Below are 21,091 nucleotides of genomic sequence, written 5' to 3' on the forward strand. Positions count from 1 at the left end.
CGGAGCAAGGACCAGGAAGAAGGAGAAGCAAGAAGGGATGGACTGGAAGGGCACGCGCCGTTCTGTACTTATGGCCGGCGAAGGCCAACCGCCGACCTCCACGATCACAGGTAATCATGATCCGCTTTGCATGCAGGGACTTGTCCAATCCGTGCAGTTGCCGAGGCGCCGTGGGGAAGTGGAGACGCCCACGTCCAATCAACCGCCATGCGGCGCCCAAGGCCGCAGGCTGTTAGGGCCCGTGGCGCTTCGCTCTTGCCCTTTCGCCTCCCTGCACGGCCAAGTCCAGGCACGCCTTGGGCCCGGGGGCTACTGTCGGCGTTCTGGGAACGAGGGTCCCCGGACTTGCCTGCCTGCGGCCTGCGGCGTGGCTCAAAGGGGGGTCCAGCACGGCCCATCTTCATCAACACAGACCCAAGACCCTCGCGAGGGGCCAAGCCTCCCGGGGTGGATGACACGGAGCTTCCTCAGGCACGGCCTCATCAGGCTGGCCCGCGAGGAGGCGGAGAGATCAAGGCGGGGTACCTCACGAGGTGCCCGTGACGCAAGCCATGACGACCAAAGGCGCCAGGCGGGCGCCAGCCGCACAGTGTCCTCCTTTCCTCTTTGGTGCAAAGGGAGCAAGCGCAGGCAAGAGCATCAAGCAAGGGCACCCGTTTCGGTGCAACGAGACCAAGACCAGTCCAACAGCAGGAAGTCATTGTGGAGCCCCAGCCAGCATCACCACCAGAGCCTTTGGTAGGCGAGGACCAACTTTAGTCAGGATAAGTGTACCAGATGTTCCCCTTCAAAGTGGCCAATTGTTGGTGCCCTTCCCGCTCAATATTTGGGAAGAGGCTCAGGGCCTTTGCCTATAAATAGGACTAGCCACCCACAGGGTAGAGGAGATCGGATCGCAATCGAGAAGAGAGAGAGAGAGAAGGGTGACTGAACTCCTCCTAGCAGTTCGTCGCCCCAGCCAAGAACAGACCCTCGCGAGGTTGTTCTTCCTTGTATTGCTCATCATCATCAGCCCAAGAGGCAATCCACCACACCACACACTGGAGTAGGGTATTACACCACAACGGTGGCCTGAACCAGTATAAACCATGTGTCTCTTGTGTTGTTCTTTCCATAGCTTAGATCTTAGCGAAGCGGAGGGGTGCAGGTAGGTAGAAGGAGAAATCTCCGCGTGCACCCCAGTGTTCGAACCTCAAGGGTCTGCCGGAACCTGAAATCCGACAGAGTCCACAGAGCGCAGCCTCGAGCTTGAGCGGTTGGAGACGAGGGAGCGCCAAGTTGCTAGGCAGAAGATGTCGTCAGTGCGCTCGAGCCCAGGATCCAGGAGAAAGCGGACCGCAGGGCTGGGGAGGCTCGCGCTGACCTTGCCAATAGGTACGAGCTGAAGCTGAAGCTCGTGGCAGCCGAAGCCGAGGGCGGGACCACCGTCCTCAGGTCGAGGTTGACTGAGGCGGAGCAGCGCGAGAAGGCTGCCGCGACTGCTTTGATCTTCGTACAGGTTGAGTTGACCTCCGCCCGTGCTGAACTGCTTCCGCTTCAGCACCGAGTTACCGATGCCGAGTCCCTTGCGCAGCAGAGTAGGGAGGAGGTGATCCGCTGACATACGTTGCAGAGCGAGCACGCTCCCATGCTCCACGACCTCAGGGTGAGGGCCAACCGGGCGTTGGGCATCATCTGCGATGAATACGCCCCTCATCCTCATGCAAAAGACTCTGCCGGCCACCTTCGCTTCTTCACCGACGTCGTGACGCGCTTGGAGGACCGGGCTGAGAGAGCTCGCGAGCTTGTTGACGAAAAGAGCCGTGGCCTCCTCGGGCGTGTGTTTTCCCACGTCTTCAGCCATCTTCAGAATGCCGAACCCAACTTCGACTTCGACACCGCCATCTCCCCAGTCCCCGGGGCTATTCGGGGCGACCTGGCGCGCTGGGTGAATGATAATGTGGGTGCTCTGGTCAGAGCTTTCACTTCCGATGATGATGTTGTGGTGGTCACGGCGGATGAAGGTGACGTAGACGATGATGGTGAAGATGACGCTCGCAACGACGCCGGTAGCATGTCCGGGAGCAATTCGGAAGATGCGAGCGACATGTCCGATTGAGCCCATGCTCTTTGTTTCGAACCTGTGCGCAAAAGCTTGGGCATGCCCCCAACGATGTGAGTGCATTTTGGGGAGGGGGAGCCCCTCATGTAATCAGACTATTGTTTTGTTCTCTGAGCTAGACTTAAGGCATGCTTTAGCAAGTTCTCAAGTTCCTCCGCATGCTCACCACAGTAACTTACATCAGTCTAGGCGGGCCCCAGACTGGCTTTGTAGTTGTCGGTGCGTAGTTCTCCTGAGGGGAGTCCTCCGCGGACTTGCAAGATTTCAGGCTTCTGCGGAGCTCGTCGGTCCGCCTGAGAAGACCTTGAGAGACGGGCATTAGAACACGATGGGACGCGCGCGCATACCACGCCTAGCCCCCGCTCAGGAGGCACTCGTGAGGAAGGGGCAGTAGGCGCGGGTCTCGGAACAAGGCACAGAGCCGGAAAACTCAAGAAATCAACACGAATGAGAAAAGATGCACCCCATGCTTTGTCAATGAAAATGCGACAGCAAGTTCAAATCCAAAAGTCGGCAGATCAAGCTATAGAGAAAGGCGTTGGAAGCAAAAGGACACGTCTAACACCTAGCTAGTCTTCTTGTCTTCTCACCAGCGTGGAGCCTAGTGCCTTTGTTGGTCGTGAGCTTAGTCATTAGGGGACAGTGTCAACGGCCAGCACTGAGCATGGTGCTTCCACTAGGACGTGGGCGGGAGCCCCCGAGGCCCAAGGGCGGCTCTCCGGAGACTCCGGGGCATGTATAGCCCCACTCATTATTACGTGAGAGTGTCACGTGCGGAGACCTTCACAGGCGCGAGCCTTGCTTCATATCGCCAGACGAGGGCCCTGCCTTGCGCCACCCTCAACCATCGTTGGGGAGTCCGGAAACCAGGACGAGGCCAAGGGGCAAAGGGGACACCAACGCCGCCCTTGGCGACCACGGGCCCTCTATCGGGGGGAGGGCTCACCGACGCCTCCCCGGTAGAGGACCTACCTCCGGGCGGCGCCTTGCCCCGCGCGACATGCGGGAGGGCCTTGCTCCAGACCCCTTCCGTGCAGCGCCCAGTGCATCGCCCCTGGCTGGGGTGGGGCTGCAGCGCTGGGGTCGTCGTCCGCCACAGCAGCTCGGTCCACCTGCGACCCATGGTTAGCATAAGCCTACTCCTGAGATATTAGTGGTACCCTGGGGTGCTTGTCGTTGGCTGGGTCGGGGAGGCTCTTGGGTGGCTCGTAGAAGGCCTCGGCCTCCAGCATCTCTTCTTCCCAGCCCGGCTCGTGGAATGTGCAGGGGTCGTCCTCTGGCGTATACTCCTGATCCACCATGTGGGGTACATAGGCTTCCTGAGCTGCCTCGCCGGAACCTCTGCCGAGGCGCCCTGTACCCCACACCACTGAGCTTGGCGCACCTTCCTGGTGGTTGTGGGGTGGCACTCGATTCGGATGGTGAGGAGCAACGCCCACACCTACACCACCCGGGGAAGGTGAAGGTGATAGAGGCGAGTGTCCTGATCTTTCGATGAGATGATAACTATCGATTTGGTGGAGTCAACTTTGATGATCCAACTACAAACATGCACGACGTTGCGCCTTAGCAGTCGCTAAACCAACCTCCTGAGGTTACTGACGATGCCGGAAGCACGGTCAGCCTGACCACGAAGGTCTATTCCTGCAAGCAATCGAAGAACGAGCAAGAATATGATAAAGCAATCTGAATATTGCAAATATATATGAAGTATTGATAATGGTGGGGATCCGTACGCGGTCTTGGTCTGGTCGTTGGACACAAACGAAGTACACGAAGTTGCAATGCCTAACTTTTAACTAAATAAACCCCAAGGAAAAAGCTACTAGATGGATCTACTTATATAGGAGCAAGGGGTGGTGGCCAAGGAGGTGGAAGAACGTCCCAAGGCAGCCTAAAACTAACCCTACGTCGTACAAGGCTCATGGGCCCAAGTAGAGGTGGTGCAACACCTTTGGACTTGTTGTTTGACTCGGATTCTGTTGCAGTGTCAGATTGTTTCATCGATATCTCAATGCTCTGGACGAATTTGAAGGTGATTCCAATTGGGTTGGAAAGAGCACGAAATCTATTTTCCAACAAAAAAAGAATCACCCAATTCGGAGTCCGTATGAAAAAGTTGTTGATGTTTTGAGTCAAGTATGTCTGTACAGTCCGAATCTTAATCCAGAACATGAGAGACTTGGACTCTATCTTCTCTTGGACCAAAAGTGATGTAAGAGGACTTTTTGAACAGAACCTAAACTTCTCCTTTTCCCGTATCTTCATATGTGGATTGTACAAATATCCCATACACCTGCAATTAGATAAAACACAAAAGTGTGTGAAGTATTTTTGTTCTGGATAACATAAATAGATTATTGAATAGTTTGCACTAAAATCACCTGACAAATATGCATGTATGCAATATTTTTGGTCGTATCCAAGGTAGTCATGTCCTCATCATCCTCCCCTTCTTGAAAATAAAGCCGTCCTCGGCATTGCTTAATCTGAAATGTGGCTAACAAAAGAGACAAGGTGTACATGTTGTATATGTATATGTCATCCATTTTTACTTCCCTTGATTTTTGCACATATGACACATGTATACATGAGTAACTTTCACAATTCATAAAATCTAAAGCCAAAAAATTATCATAAGAAGTAGAAGGCATGAAAATATTGCAACTTAGTTTGCACATATAAGTGAAGCTCTTATTCATTTCAAAAGATTGACAATGTTCATCATTAAACCATCCCAACATTGGTGAATAAACCTTACTTGCATCAAATTTACATGCTACAACATGCTTAAATAAGCAAACATGCAATAAGTCATTGGACATAGAATCATCACCAAGATTAGAGGTCATATCAAAATGATTAAACATTGGTTCTTTTGCATCAACAGTTAATTCAATGGGTGCGCTCAAAATTGTTGGTATTTCAGTTATTTGATCACATGACGCATTCATCACAGTAACAAGATTCTCTAAAATAGGTGGTGTGCTCAAATCAACAGGTAACTCAACACATGATGCATTCAAGTTAACTAGGAATGCATCATTCTCATGTGAAGTTATATCATCAATACCTGTATTGTTACCTTGTCGCAAAGACGTAGCTGATGTAGGTACGGACGTTGACAATGTACCATACTCTTGAGATGATGTCGCGCTCACAATCCGAGGTGGGGCTGCTCTAGTAGGTGCAACAGTGGAGGAACCAACCGGCGGTGGTGAGCATGAACTGGAATAGTAGTTGTTGTAGTCACCCAATGCATCCTCCTGTATCTGTCTCTCAAAGGTACAAGCGTGAACATACATACCAGTAATGCAACAAGGAATATACTGAAACCTTGCACGGATATCATGGTTCAAACCACCAAAAAAATCTATTCATTGTATCATCCTCAGATTCTTCCATGTCACAATGATGCATATAAGATTTGAACTCTTGGTAGTAAGCATGAACAGTGTTACTGCCTTGTTTTAATTGTTCCAATTTGTGAAGCAACTCACGACGATAGTGAGGAAAAAATTGTTGTCTCATTACAGCTTTCAAAACTTTCCAAGTTGTGGGTTGGTTATCAATGTTTTTCTTACAATGTACACTCCACCAAATAGAAGCAAAACTAGTAAATGCTCTAGTGGTAGCTCGTACTCTCTCAAGTTCAGAAAAATCATGGTGAGTAAAAAATTGTTCTACTTCAAGCTCCCAAGCTAGATAAATAGCAGGATTAAATCTACCCTCAAATGAGGGTAAAGAGATAACCTGACCATGTGCATGTGTTTGTTGTCCCAACTCTCGTGGTGGTGAAGATGTGTCCGTCGCCCAAGAACTTCTATCTCCGGAACTTGTTATGATTAGTAGAAATAAGAAACAAAATTCAAGATAATGTTCCTATGAACTACTAGGATGTGGTTGTAAAGCGCTCACAGTAAAGCAAATATCAATATCTTACAAGTTCTTACCATGCGGCAGGTGGTGACACGCAACCAGCGGTGTCAAATAACTCTGAAGATTGTGTAAAGCGATTGCTAGGAGAATGTACGTATACACAGTGTAGAAATATGTGGAGCTGGGTTGGTTATATATGGTAGCAAAAGATTAGCAATAATCAATTCAGAGGTGCAATGTTGAATAAACGCTCAACGACGGTACTGTGCTGGTCCTAGGCTAGACCGGATTAGAGACGCGAGCCTAGAACACTAATGAGGTCACGGCGTAGCACAACTAGCATCAATAAAGGATATGAAGTAGCTCTCGACAGCAAGATATAAGTGAAGATCACAATAGCAGTAAAGATAATGATATGAAACAACAGCCAAGAAGGATATATCAACAACTTTCTCTCCAACTTTCCTCTGGAAAAGTTTGTGCCAATTTTTTTGATAATTTTTTTCAAGAATGGTACTGACTCAAGCTTTCAAACACAAAAGGAATCACTCAATTCCGAGTTGATATGAGGAGTCAAAAAATTCTAAAGCTAGCCTGAAAAACTGGAATAAGCTGTGTTCGGGAACTTCGGAGGGCAAAAAGACCTATTTAGAAGCCGATTTTGAGGTGCCAAATATTGAACTAGCTTCTTCAACTATTGAGATGCGGCTCGTCGCTCGATTTCTTTTGAGTACTCGTGGAGCCAAAACGGACTTCGTATGAAGAAGTTATGCCTGTTTTACTGAACAGTGCACAAAACAGATTCCAATCTGAATTCAACTACGAGATTGAGTCTAGATAGATCTGAATTTTCTTCTTTTTTCTCTCTTTTTTTCCTCGCACTTTTTTTTCTTTTTCTTTTTCTTTCTCTTTTTCTGACTTTTTTTTACTTTTTTCTCTCCTTTTTTTCTCTCTCCCTCCTTCCAAAACAAACTAGATAAGATGCAGATTGGATCAAGCGAAGATGTGAACAATCTCAACTATGATTATGGCAATGAACGGTGGGTAGCACATTGTGGAAATTGATGGATAGGTGGTGCATAGCGGAAGGGATAGCGATGCAGCGGCAACATGACTAATGTGAACAGAACTCGAAACTCTAAACGAACTAGACACTAAGACCAGCAACTCGACATGACGATGCAACCGATAATTCAACTACGCAAGCAATGAAAGGAAAATTGCAAAGGCTCAAACTGACTTGGACAAAGGATGAATATATCTAACTTGTTTTTGTGGCTTTTTCTTGGACAATAGGTAAGAAAATAAATCTAATCTAGGAAAAACTAGAAATTCTCCCTGAGCAACCTGAAAACTGATACCACTTGATAGAGGCGAGGGTCCCGATATTTCGATGAGATGATAACTATCGATTTGGTGGAGTCAACTATGATGATCCGACTACAAACGTGCACGACGTTGCGCCTTAGCAATCGCTAAACCAATCTCCTGAGGTTACTGAAGATGCCGGAAGCACGGTCAGCCTGACCATGAAGGTCTATTCCTGCAAGCAATCAAAGAACAAGCAAGAATATGATAAAGCAATATGAATATTGCGAATATATATATATGAAGTATTGATAATGGTGGGGATCCGTAAGCAGCCTTGGTCTGGTCGTTGGACACAAACGAAGTACACGAAGTTGCAATGGCTAACTTTTAACTAAACAAATCCCAAGGAAAAAACTACTAGATGGATCTACTTATATAGGAGCAAGGGGTGGCGGCCAAGGAGGTGGAAGGAAGTCCCAAGGCAGCCTAAAACTAACCCTAGGTCGTACAAGACTCATGGGCCCAAGTGGAGGTGGTGCAACACCTTTGGACTTGTTGTTTGACTCGGATTCTACTGCAGCGTCAGATTGTTTCATCGATATATCAATGCTCCGGACGAATTTGAAGGTTATTCCAATTGGGTTGGAAATAGCACGAAATCTACTTTCCAACAAAAAAAGAATCACCCAATTCGGAGTCCATATGAAAAAGTTGTTGATGTTTTGAGTCAGGTATGTCTGTGCAGTCCGAATCTGAATCAAGAACGTGAGACTTGGACTCTATTTTCTCTTGGCCCAAAAGTGACGTGAGAGGACTTTTTGAACAGAAGCTAAACTTCTCCTTTTCCCGTATCTTCATATGTGGATTGTACAAATGTCCCATACACCTGCAATTAGACAAAACACAAAAATGTGTGAAGTATTTTTGTTCTGGATAACATAAATAGATTATTGAATAGTTTGCACTAGAAATCACCTGACAAATATGCATGTATGCAATATTTTTGGTCGTATCCAAGGTAGTCATGTCCTCATCAGAAGGCGCGTCCGGACATCCGGCACCGCCGGTCACGCTAACGCTAGCGAGCCCTCCTGGTGCACCTGGGAGCGTGCGGGCGCAACGAGGCCCATTGTGTGACCTGGCCACAACTTGAAATGTGAGTAGGGAGCAGAAAGGCGGTGTACACGTGGCCGCAGTATCCAATAGCTCAGCGACGCATTCCAGCAGCGCGGTGCGGCCGCTCTCCATCAGTCGGCACCGCAGTAGCTCCCGCGCCACCGCGAGCGTGGCTCGCGTGTTTGCCTATTCCCGTCGGTTGTGTGGTGCCATCGCTGCTGCGTAGCTTGCAGATCTTACGACGGCCCGCCCATGCCGCGGCGTGACGGCGGTGGAAGTCGACCCTCGTTGCCCTCAGGTCTGCATGCATTGGGCGGCGCCCGGGCCGCCTGGAGTGCGGAGTTGAGGTCTTTTGGAACAGATGGAGGTAATCGAGCTGGCCGGGCCGCCCAGCGGTCGGCCTGGGTCCTCGGATCGTTAGATATCGGAGACGCGGGGCGGCTGTGGATCGGTCGATGGGGAAGAAAACCTCGGCGCACCCCTACCTGGCGCGCCAAATGTCGGATTGCGGGTTCCGGCAAACCCTTGAGGTTCGAACACTGGGATGTGCACGAAGATCTCTCCCCTCAGCTCACGCTCTCACAACAATCTCAAAGCCAAGTTCGCCGAACCCGAGGAACAAGGGATGCAAGAGTTTATACTAGTTCGGGCCACCGTTGCGGTGTAATACCCTACTCCAGTGTGGTGTGGTGGATTGCCTTGTAGGCTGGGTGAGGGAGTCCTGGATTAGGGGGTCCTCGGACAGCCGGACTATATCCTTCGGCTGGACTGTTGGACTATGAAGATACAAGATTGATGACTTCGTCCCGTGTCCGGGTGGGACTCTCCTTTGCATTGAAGAAAAGCTTGGCAATTCGGATATGTAGATCTCCTCCCTTGTAACCGACTCTGTGTAACCCTAGCCCCCTCCGGTGTCTATATAAACCGGAGGGTTTAGTCCGTAGGACAACAACAATCATAATCATAGGCTAGCTTCTAGGGTTTAGCCTCTACGATCTCGTGGTAGATCAACTCTTGTAATACTCATATCATCAAGATCAATCAAGCAGGAAGTAGGGTATTACCTCCATCGCGAGGACCCAAACCTGGGTAAACATTGTGTCCCCCGCCTCCTGTTCCATCCACCTTAGATGCATAGTTTGGGACCCCGTACCCGAGATCCCCCGGTTTTAACACCGACTCTGGTGCTTTCATTGAGAGTTCCACTGTGGCATCACCGTAAGGTTTGATGGCTCCTTCAATCATCGGCAACGATGCGACCTAGGGTGAGGTTTTTCTCCCCGGACAGATCTTCGTATTCGGCGGCTTCGCACTGCATGCCAACTCGCTTGGTCATCTGGAGCAGATTGAGAGCTACGCCCCTGGCCGTCAAGTCAGGTTTGGAAACTTAAACTATATTGCCGACATCCGCGGAGACTTGATCTTCGACGGATTCGAGCCCGTGTCAGGTGCGCCGCATAGTCACGACGAGTATGACTTAGCTCTGCCGCTGGATGGTGTTCGGGAGATTACACATGTGGCTACTCCGGCCCTCAGTCCGGAGCAGATCGCGCCGTCCGAGGATGGGTGGATGGACCCCGCCACAGAGGCCGCACACCCAGCGGCGATAGAGCCGAGTACTGACTTCACCCCCTATGAGACCTGTATTGTCGGACCCTTAGATTCGTCCCCGGCCACAGGCCCCGAACCGCCTGCGTCTGTGCCTATCGAATCTGATTGGGCACCGATCATGGAGTTTACCTCCGTGGATATCTTTCAGCACTCGCCCTTGGGCGACGTACTAAATTCATTGAGGTCTCTCTCATTGTCAAGAGACCCTTGGCCGAACTATGTCCGACTTGAGTGGGAAGCGGACGACGAAATTCATAGGCGGACGACGAGGAGGAGCCCCGGCCGCCGAACACAGGAGGACAGAAGAAATTTCCTCCCCAAGTGAAAATGGTAAACATGATATACGCAACCCATATTCCCAAGCAGGAACGGAAGCATGCACTGAGGGACGTCTATGTGATGGAGCCAGTCGCCCAAAGTTCAACCCATGGTCCTCTTGTCCGATCACCTTCGATCGCAGGGACCACCCCACTAGTATCCGTCATGGCGGTTCTGCCGCATTGGTCCTTGACCCCATCATTGACGGATTTCACCTCACTCGAGTCCTTATGGACGGTGGCAGCAGCATGAACCTGCTCTATCAGGATATAGTGCGTAAAATGGGCATAGACCCCTCGAGGATCAAACCCACCAAAACCACCTTTAAAGGTGTCATCCCAGGTGTAGAGGCATGTTGCACGGGCTCAATCACACTAGAAGTGGTCTTCAGATCACCGGACAACTTCCGAAGAGAGGAGTTAATCTTCGATATTGTCCCCTTCCGTAGTGGCTATCACGCACTTCTCGGACGAACCGCATTTGCCAGATTCAATGCGGTACCGCATTATGCATACCTCAAGCTCAAAATGCCAAGACCTCGCGGGGTTATAACAGTTAATGGAAACACAGAACGCTCGCTCCGCATGGAGGAGCACACTGCGGCCCTCGCAGCAGAAGCGCAAAGCAGCCTTATAAGGCAAACCGCCAATTCGGCAAAAAAGACCCCGGACACCTTCAAGCGAGTCCGGAATACCCTGCAAGAGGATCGCCAAGCACGTTTAGAGTTTGCCTAGCAATTCGGCCTCCGTCCTAGTCCCAGTCAAGCGGCGAAATTTGTGCCGCGTGTACATAATTACGCACTCAAGATACCATGGGCATAGGCGGAGGCACGGCCATGGCACGGCCCACAATGCGGCTCAACCGCTTCAGGACCCGTATACCTTTAACATTTCCTTCCTTGCAAGCCCCTATTCTCTGAAGGCCCTCTCCGATCGTTTGATTATCAGACCTGTCACGGGAAAGAAACACCAAGGAAGCAAGAAGCTTTGACGTACAAGGGAATCCTCAGGTGGTCTCTGATAACGATCGATATACCTGTTTTAGATACCCACATGCAGCTTGACCTTGGATAGGACATGCCAAATAGTCCTATTTTTTACTTATTGCACTACATGTATGCATACGCTTTGATGTATCATTTAAATAACAATATATAGCATCAGCTCATCATTGCATTCCTTTCTCTCTTTTTTTCCTGTGCGCTTACTTACGACAAGTCACACCCGTACATTCTGATACGACCAGTGCGCCAGGGGCTTCAGTTTACCCCATAACACGGCATGAAAAGTTTGAACACTTTCGACAGTGCGGCACCCGAACTTATAGCATTATATGCATCAGCTCTGAATCATGTCTTGGGTCAATAGTTGGGTTTGCCCGGCTTCCATGTTGATAGAGGCGAAGGTCCCGATATTTCGATGAGATGATAACTATCAATTTGGTGGAGACGGCCTTGACGATCCGACTACAAACATGCACGACGTTGCACCTTAGTAATCGCTAAATCAATCTCCTGAGGTTACTGATGATGCCGGAAGCATGGTTAGCCTGACCACGAAGGTCTATTCCTGCAAGCAATCGAAGAACTAGCAAGAATATGATAAAGCAATCTGAATATTGCGAATATATATGAAGTATTGATAATGGTGGGGATCCGTAAGCGGTCTTGGTCTGGTCATTGGACACAAACAAAGTACACGAAGTTGCAATGGCTAATTTTTAACTAAACAAATCCCAAGAAAAAAGCTACTAGATGGATCTACTTATACAGGAGAAAGGGGTGGCGGCCAAGGAGGTGGAAGGACGTCCCAAGGAAGCCTAAAACTAACCCTAGGTCATACAAGGCTCATGGGCCCAAGTGGAGGTGGTGCAACACCTTTGGACTTGTTGTTTGACTCGGATTCTGCTGTAGTGTCAGATTGTTTCGTCGATATCTCAATGCTCCGGACGAATTTGAAGGTGATTCCAATTGGGTTGGAAAGAGGACGAAATCTACTTTCCAACAAAAAAAGAATCACCCAATTTGGAGTCAGTATGAAAAAGTTGTTGACGTTTTGAGTCAGGTATGTCTGTGCAGTCCGAATCTGAATCCAGAACGTGAGAGAGTTGGACTCTATCTTCTCTTGGCCCAAAAGTGATGTGAGAGGACTTTTTTAATAGAACCTAAACTTCTCCTTTTCCCTTATCTTCATATTTGGATTGTACAAATGTCCCATACACCTACAATTAGACAAAACACAAAAGTGTGTGAAGTATTTTTGTTTTGGATAACATAAATAGATTATTGAGTAGTTTGCACTAGAAATCACCTGACAAATATGCATGTATGCAATATTTTTGGTCGTATCCAAGGTATTCATGTCCTCATCACATGTTTTGGTACCTTACGTTCCGCTAGATCGGCTAAGGTAGAGCTGGGAGAACTATTGCGATTGTGTCTTGGTTCTTCCGGACGAGCACCTCAGTAGAGAAAGCCAAAAACTGACTGTCATGATGCGGCGAGAGCTGGTCGCTGTTCGAGAGGTCTCAAATCCTTAAAGATTTTTTCCGCTTCGGGCGAGGAGTCGGCCTTGTCCGATTTAGGCGTACATAGCGCCCCAAGTTTGGCCCTCCGAATATTAGGGTCTTCGCCAAAATTTAAAATTGTAGACTTCTATGGCTAAGTGAGAGTGATAAAGTTGTATAGTTCGATTGCCTGGTTTGTTGCGCTGAACACCTCCTTCGAAGGACCCAAAACTGGGATAAAGAGTGATCAGGTTTATCCCGAACACCTCAGTACTAGTTACATGGGGGCAGAAGCCGACGACTGACCAACTCTCAAATTTTATAAACGGATGCACGGAAGGTAATATTTTAAATTAACAAGTGTTACATAGCGCACATGAACTCGTTTCACATTACAGGATCACATGAGTACACTCATTCAAATATTACATCCTTAGCACATTCCTCTGCCACAAGGCGAGCACCCTTCAGGACACTGCCATAATACTTTTTAGGATGGCGATGCTCCTTGCCCTCCGGCGGCCCCTCCTTTACCAGCTTTTTGGCGTTCATCTCTCCTGGCTGGGGGGGAGAACTTTCCTCTTCCTCCTCCTCGATTTCGTGGGAGGAGGGCGCCTTAGTGTTATCGGACGATGAGTCCGATATGACCTTGCGCCGGAGACCTTTCCTGGTCCCCGTGGCCTTCTTCTTGGCCTTCTTCTCCGGTGCCTCATAGGGCGCCGGAGCCAGCATCTCTGTTAATAGAGCACTTGCTGGATCCTCGGGCAGTGGGGCCGGACAATCGATCCGCTCCGCTGTCATGACCCATTCCTGTTAAATGGCGTGGAGGCTTAGATCCCCCACATGATTATACTAGGGAAAGAAACGTCTTATGAGATATAAGAAGCTTATCGGATTGGCTGGGGGCTTTGCGCTGAGTCTGCGATCCTCGGTAAGGGGAGGAGGTACCTCGGCGGACTTGAACAGCACCCTCTAGATGTCCTGGTGTGTCGTGTCGAAGAGCTCTCGCAGCGTCTGGTGCTTAGCCAGGTCGAACTCCCACATATTGAATGCCCGTCTTTGACACGGGAGGATCCGGCGGAAGAGCATGACCTGAACCACGTTGACAAGCTTGATTTTCTTGCTTATCATGTTTTTAACACAGTTCTGGAGTCCGGTCAGCTCCACCGATGAACCCCAGGATAGGCCCTTCTCTTTCCAGGAGGTGATCCGCGTGGGGATGCCGGATCAAAATTCGGGGGACGCCACCCAGTTGGTGTCACGCGGCTCGGTGATGTAGAACCACCCCGATTGCCACCCCTTCATTGTCTCTACATAGGAGCCTTCGAGCCAGGTGACGTTGGGCATTTTTTCAACCATGGAGCCTCCGCACTCCGCTTGCTGGCCGACCACCACCATCGGTTTAACGTTGAAGGTCTTCAGCCACAGGCCGAAGTGGGGCTTGATGCGGAGGAAGGCCTCGCACACGACGATAAACGCCAAGATGTTGAGGATGAAATTGGGGGCCATATCGTGGAAGTCCAGCCTGTAGTAGAACATGAGCCCGCGGACAAATGGGTGGAGGGGAAATCCCAGCCCGCGGACAAAATGGGTAAGGAATACAACCCTTTCATAGGGTTCGGGGGTAGGGACGATCTGCCCCGCATCTGGGAGCCGGTGCACGATATCTGCGGCCAGGTATTTGGCTTCCCGGAGCTTTGTAATGTTCTCCTCCGTAATAGAGGAGACCATCCACTTGCCTCCCGCTCCGGACATGTTTGGAGTGGTTTTGCGGAGAAAATGCGAACTTGGGCGCTGGGGCACGAGTGCGCAAGAATGGATGGGCAGGGAAGAAGGCGTGGGTGAAAAGGAGGAGTCCTTGTCCCTTTATAAGGGCGGAAGAAGCTATGCGCCTCCCCACCTGCCTGGTAAACTCGCTTATTCCCCAAGCGCCGTAATTGATGGCGTGGTTGGGTTACCCACACCCGTATTGATGAGAATCCCGTGATAAGGGGACACGATCTCTGCTTCGACAAGACGTACTAAGAAAACCGCCTCGCAATATGTGTAGCGGCTGGTTGAGAAAAAACGGTCCGAATAATGACCGGGCCATGGCGTGATGTCACGTTATGAAAAGTTGTCAGCATATTGGATTTTTGGAAATATTATACTCTCTACGGTGGTATGTGGAATTTGTTTTGCAGAGCCGGACATGATCCTTGTGTTCAAAATCTTGTATGGAGAATTCGGAGAAGGAACCCGCCTTGCAGTGCCGAAGACAATCTACGTGTTGGACTCATCGTCATTGAAGCATGGTTCAAGGGCTACTGAGGGAGTCCTGGATTAGGGGGTCCTCGGACAACCGGACTATATCCTTCGGCCGAACTGTTGGACTATGAAGATACAAGAATGAAGACTTCGTCCCGTGTCCGGGTGGGACTCTCCTTTGCGTGGAAGGCAAGCTTGGCAATTCGGATATGTAGATCTCCTCCCTTGTAACCGACTCTGTGTAACCCTAGCCCCCTCTGGTGTCTATATAAACTAGAGGGTTTAGTCCGTAGGACAACAACAATCATAATCATAGGCTAGCTTCTAGGGTTTAGCCTCTACGATCTCGTGGTAGATCAACTCTTGTAATACTCATATCATCAAGATCAATCAAGCAGGAAGTAGGGTATAACCTCCATCGCGAGGGCCCGAACCTGGGTAAACATTGTGTCCCCCGCCTCCTGTTACCATCTGCCTTAGATGCACAGTTCGGGACCCCCTACCCGAGATCCGCCGGTTTTGACACCGGCACTGGAGATGAACAAGTAGAAGGGAAGAACAACCTCCTGAGGAGAGGTGTTCTTGAGCTCGATGAGATTGTGTGGCTGGGTATGATCTAAGTGATCCGTCCCTTGATGAGCCTCTCTCTCTAGATGAGCCGATCCTGGCTACGGTGGTGGCTAGCCCTATGTATAGAGGCCCGGGTCATCTTCCCAAATATTAGGCGGGAAGAGATCCCACAACGGCCAATTCGAAGGGGACAACGAGTACAAGTTATCCTGACAAAAGGTGGTCTTCGTCTGCCAAAGGCTCCGGTGGTGACGCTCTCGTGGGCTCCGTGGTGACCTCCGTCTTGTCGTCCTGCTAGTCTTGGTCTTGTTGCACCGATATGGAAACCTTTGCCTGACGCCTTGGGACTCCACACCTACGCCTGCCTCTTTAGCATCGAAGAGGAAACTGGCATCCTGCGCCCGCTGGTGGCTGCCTGGGCTTGGTCGTCATGGCTCACGTCACGAGAACCTTACGAGGTGCCCCTTGCCTCGATCTCTCCACTCCTTGCGAGCCAGCCTAGCGAGGCTGACCCTGAGGAGGTCTTGTGTCGTCCGTCTCGCGAGGCTTGGCCCCTCGCGAGGGTCTTGAGTGTTGGTTGTTGAAGTTGGGTCGTACCAGGCCGCGGGTGGAGCCACGCCCTGAGCCGCAGGCAGGCAAGTCTAGTTACTCCTGTTCCCAGGATGCCGACACCTTCCGCCTTTATTTTGCTTTGCGTCCATAACTAACATGTGAGCACATTTCCATAAGTGTCTATAGACAAGTCCAATTTCTGTGCTTCTTATATAACCGATACTCTTACTTTGAAAAGGCTATAACTAAACCCTATGGGCTTGCAAGTGTGTGCGGGAGCTCGCGGGCATGAGATTGCACTGACCTAGGGTGATTGGGAGATGGAGCTACAACAAGCTCTAATGGCGGTGGTCAATACTGCTCGGTGACAAGGTAACAAAGGGCACGAGAGACAAGGAGGGGGCCTAGGAGGAAGAAGGGCTCACCTTTATCACATTGTCTTGGTCGGTAGGCTCAGGGAGGTCCAGGAGCAAGGCCATGCTCGTCAACAACGGTCGCCGGAGAAGGCACTCGTGAGTAGATGTTCTAGGGGACATGAGGATACCTGGGATGTGCCAGGAGATTCTAGGGGTCATGTCAGAGCTTTAGAACCCGAGGGAATCTGCCGGTGTCCAAGACTAGAGGAGATCGGATAGCGATGGCACAACAACGGAGCCGGAGAAGACTAGAAAGGATCCGTCACTACGGCGCGTGTGGGTCCAATTATTCCATGGGAAGATTAAGCAGAGAGAGGTGAAGCTCGCGAACATGATTTCGACGCTCGGAGTTGTCATTGGTCGTGCGTGCGGGAGTTAATTCTGACGAGGCGACAACGACATGACTAACGCTTTTGGCGTTCTATGGTGCGCGAGAGAGGGAGAGAGAAAATGGATGAAGAGCAAATTTGACGAACTAGATAGAAGAGGTGCAAATTTGAGCACATGAAAATTTTAGAGGTATAAATACCAACAATGTGTAAGGATCCTGCTACCTCCATGAACGAGATCTAGGTTTGAATTTGGTTTAGCTGTCCTCCCAACCACGCCCACACAGCAATTCAAATTACAAATCACGCACACACGCTCGAGCCAGGCCGAAGCCTCCCGTTCCTTCCTGTCCTTTACTGATGATGATGGGAAGTATTTAAACCCTCTCTACCGTTACACCCGCTTAGCGGGCCCAGTCTGGGCTTGCAAGCCACTGGAGAACCCTCTTGTTACGGATGGGCCAGCCTGCCGGCCCATGACTTGAGTTGCTCACTTCCCGCGTCTCTTCTCGATCAGCATCATCTTCAATGTTGACGATCGGGCTGCTGACATCCCCTCGTTCTTGAAACCCGGCTTGTCCCCAAGCCGGCGCTCGCAGAAATAACTGGCGCAAAGCATCCTTGTCTTCCCAAGTTGGCTCAGTTTGCGGATCACCACTCCATTCCACCAAGATCTGGGCAATGGATCGATTGTTCTTGCGCCACATGCGTTGTTGCAGTACTCGGATAGGGACTCGCAGTGCATGTTCAGGTGCGGGAAGTACTTTATGAACTGTGTACTTTGGAGAAATAAACTGCTTCAATTGTGAAACATGGAACACGGGGTGTACCTTGCTGTCTTGAGGAAGATCCAGGCGATATGCCACTTCACCAATACGTTCCAACACTTGAAATGGCCCAAAGTAATGAAAGGATAACTTCTGGTTAGTCCTAGAAGCCACAGATTGTTGCACATATGGTTGGAGTTTCAGAAAGACCATATCACCAGCAGCAAACACTCGGTCAGTTCTTTTCTTATTAGCTTGTATCTTCATTCTCTGCTGAGTTCATAGCAAGTGTTGCCTGACAGAAGCTTGCACCACAGCCCTGGAATCGAGCCACTGCTGGACATCCTGTGGAGCTATAGTGTCTTGAGCTAGAACACCAAAGTACCGAGGTCCTTGACCATACAGAACTGCAAATGGAGATATCCCCAAAGAGGAGTGCCAATTTGTATTGTACCAAAATTCACAAAGAGACAACCACTTGCTCCATTTCTTGGGGTGAGCAGAAATAAAGCACCTGAGAAAACATTCAATTTGTTGGTTCACTCTCTCAGTTTGACCATCTGTTTCTGGGTGGTAGGCAGTGCTCATATTAAGAGTTACACCAGTCCTTTTTGTGAGGGTTTGCCAGAACTGACTGGTAAATACATGATCTCTATCTGACACAAAAAACAGGGGCATGCCATGCAATTTGTAGATGTTATCCAGGAAAAGTTCAGCAATCTTAGGGGCATTGTAAGGATGTTTGACTGGAATAAAGTGGCCATACTTAGTGAACTTATCAATGACCACCATTATGTAATCAAAATGATCAGAAGGAGGAAGGCCAGATATAAAATCCATGGTAACTGTTTCCCAGGCTTTGCTTGGAACAGGTAAAGGAGATAACAACCCAGGATAGTTGATTCTCCCATGCTTAGCTTTCTGGCAGGTTACACAAGATTGCACAAACTCCTTAATAAGAGCTTTCATTCCATACCATTTGAACAGGGCATGAGTTCTTCTGTAAGTCACAGGAAAACCAGAATGCCCACCAACTGGAGTAGCATGAAAAGCATTGCAAATCTTAGCTTGCAGTTGTACATCATTGCCAATCCATATGCAGTTTTTGTACCTGATTAATCCATTAACCAAGGTATAGGAAGGTTTGGATGTTGGGTCCACAGCCAATTGTTGCAACAACTCTTGAGCTTTAGGATCTGGTTGATAGCTGTCCACAATTTCCTGTAACTAAGAGGGCTGAGAAGAAGAGATGGACATGACTTGAGAGGGAGGATGAGGTCTCTTGGATAAAGCATCTATAGCAGAGTTATCTGTGCCCTTTTTGTACCAGATCTTACAATTGAGACCAAGGAGTTTGGTGAACACTTTCTGCTGCCAGGGTGTATGCAACCTTTGATCAGATAAATGAGTCAGGCTTTTCTGATATGTTTTGATCACAAACTCTTGAAACTGCAAATAGGGCCTCCACTGTTCCACTGCCAGAAGAATAGCTAGATATTCTTTTTCATAAACAGATAATCCTCTGTTCTTTGGACCTAAGGCTCTACTGACAAATGCAAGAGGATGCCCTTTTTGCATAAGTACTGCTCCTATACCAGTATCACAAGCATCAGTCTCCAGTACAAATGGCAAGGAGAAATCAGGGAGGGCCGGGACAGGTGCTTGTACTAGAGCTTCCTTGAGAGTGACAAAAGCAGTTTCAGCAGCTGGGGTCCACACAAACAATGTGCCTTTCCTTAATAGTTCAGCCAAGGGTTTACTAATCACACCATAGTTTCTAATGAATTTCCCGTAGTAGCTAGTGAGGCCCCAAAAAAACCCTAATCTCTTTTACATTGACAGGAGTGGGCCAGTTTTGAACTGCTAGAATTTTAGAAGGATCAATAGAATCCCTTTGTCACTGATGACATGACCCAAATAAGCAATTTGCTGCTGTGCAAAGGAACACTTGCTCAACTTGACTTCCCACTGCTTTTCTTGCAAGGTGCTGAGGACCTTTTCCACATGCAACAGATGTTCCTTCAAGGTTTTACTGAAAATCAGGATATCATCAAAAAATAACAAAACAACTTCCCTGAGTGCAGGTAGACTAGAATTCATAGTAGCTTGGAATGTACCAGGAGCTTCAGACAGTCCAAAACCCATGACCAAGAACTCATAATGACCTTCATGAGTTTGAAATGAAGTTTTAAACTCTTCACCAGGGGCCATTCTGATTTGGTGGTAGCATGCCCTTAAGTCCAGTTTAGTAAACCAGCAAGCACCATGCAATTCATCCAGTAACTCATCTATCACAGGTATAGGATATTTTCCCTTCACTGTTATAGCACTCAAATGCCTATAGTCCACTACCATGCGCCAAGTGCCATCCTTCTTCTTGACCATCAACACAGGAGAGGAAAAGGGGCTATGACTTAGTCTGACCATACCATTTTTCAGTAACTCTTTTACTTGTTTTTCCATCTCTGTTTTCAAGTGGGGAGCCACTCTATAAGGTCTAACAGCCACTGGTGTAGCACCCGGTATAAGTGGTATAGTATGGTCATACTGCCTCCTAGGTGGTAGTCCTTTTGGATCGTCAAATACAGAAGAAATTTTTTCCAACAGTGCTTGTACTTCAGGAATGTGAGTACTGGTTTCTTTGTTTTCTGTGTCAGCCAATTCCACACTCATAACTGTAAAAGTGCAGTCATCAGGTAGTACACCTTGTAATGTGACCCAGTTTCCTTGAGACTGGAATGAAAACCATTTTTGATCCCAATCTATCACCATTGGACTACGGTTTGCTAGCCAATCAAGTCCCAAAATTCCATCATAGTTACCTAACTGAAGAAATCTGAAGTCTGATTTGAATTCATTATTTTGACAAGACCAACTACGTTGCTTCACTATCTGGGAGCATGTAACGCCCGGATAATGAAGCTACAGTAATCCCACGTCAACGATGCCACATCACCTCTGTCACTAGTTAATCTTGGGTTAGTTCAAAACCGATTCAAATTCAAATTTAAAATAAAGTTAAATTACAAAAGTTTACAAAATTTAAAACAAAAATGTTCGGAGTGTGCTAAGTAATGCCTAGGTATTTAAGAGGTAGGTGCCACACTTTTTCAGGATGCTTAAATATTTTAAAGAGAATTACAACGGATAGGAAAATAAATAAAAGAAAACAAAAATTAGAAAATAAAAATAAAAAGTAAAAGAAACCGAAAAGAGAAAAAGCCTTCCCCACTGGGCCACGGCCCAGCAGGCCACTAGGCCGCCTAGCCGGCTCAACCGGCCACTCCCCCCCCCCATTCCTCCTTATCCCCTCACCCACTGAAACCCTAACCGACACTCCCACTTTCCCCCACTCGCTCACTCCCTCTC

The sequence above is a fragment of the Triticum aestivum genome, chromosome 4A (genome assembly GCF_018294505.1).
Source record: "Triticum aestivum cultivar Chinese Spring chromosome 4A, IWGSC CS RefSeq v2.1, whole genome shotgun sequence".
In the NCBI taxonomy this organism is placed as follows: domain Eukaryota; kingdom Viridiplantae; phylum Streptophyta; class Magnoliopsida; order Poales; family Poaceae; genus Triticum; species Triticum aestivum.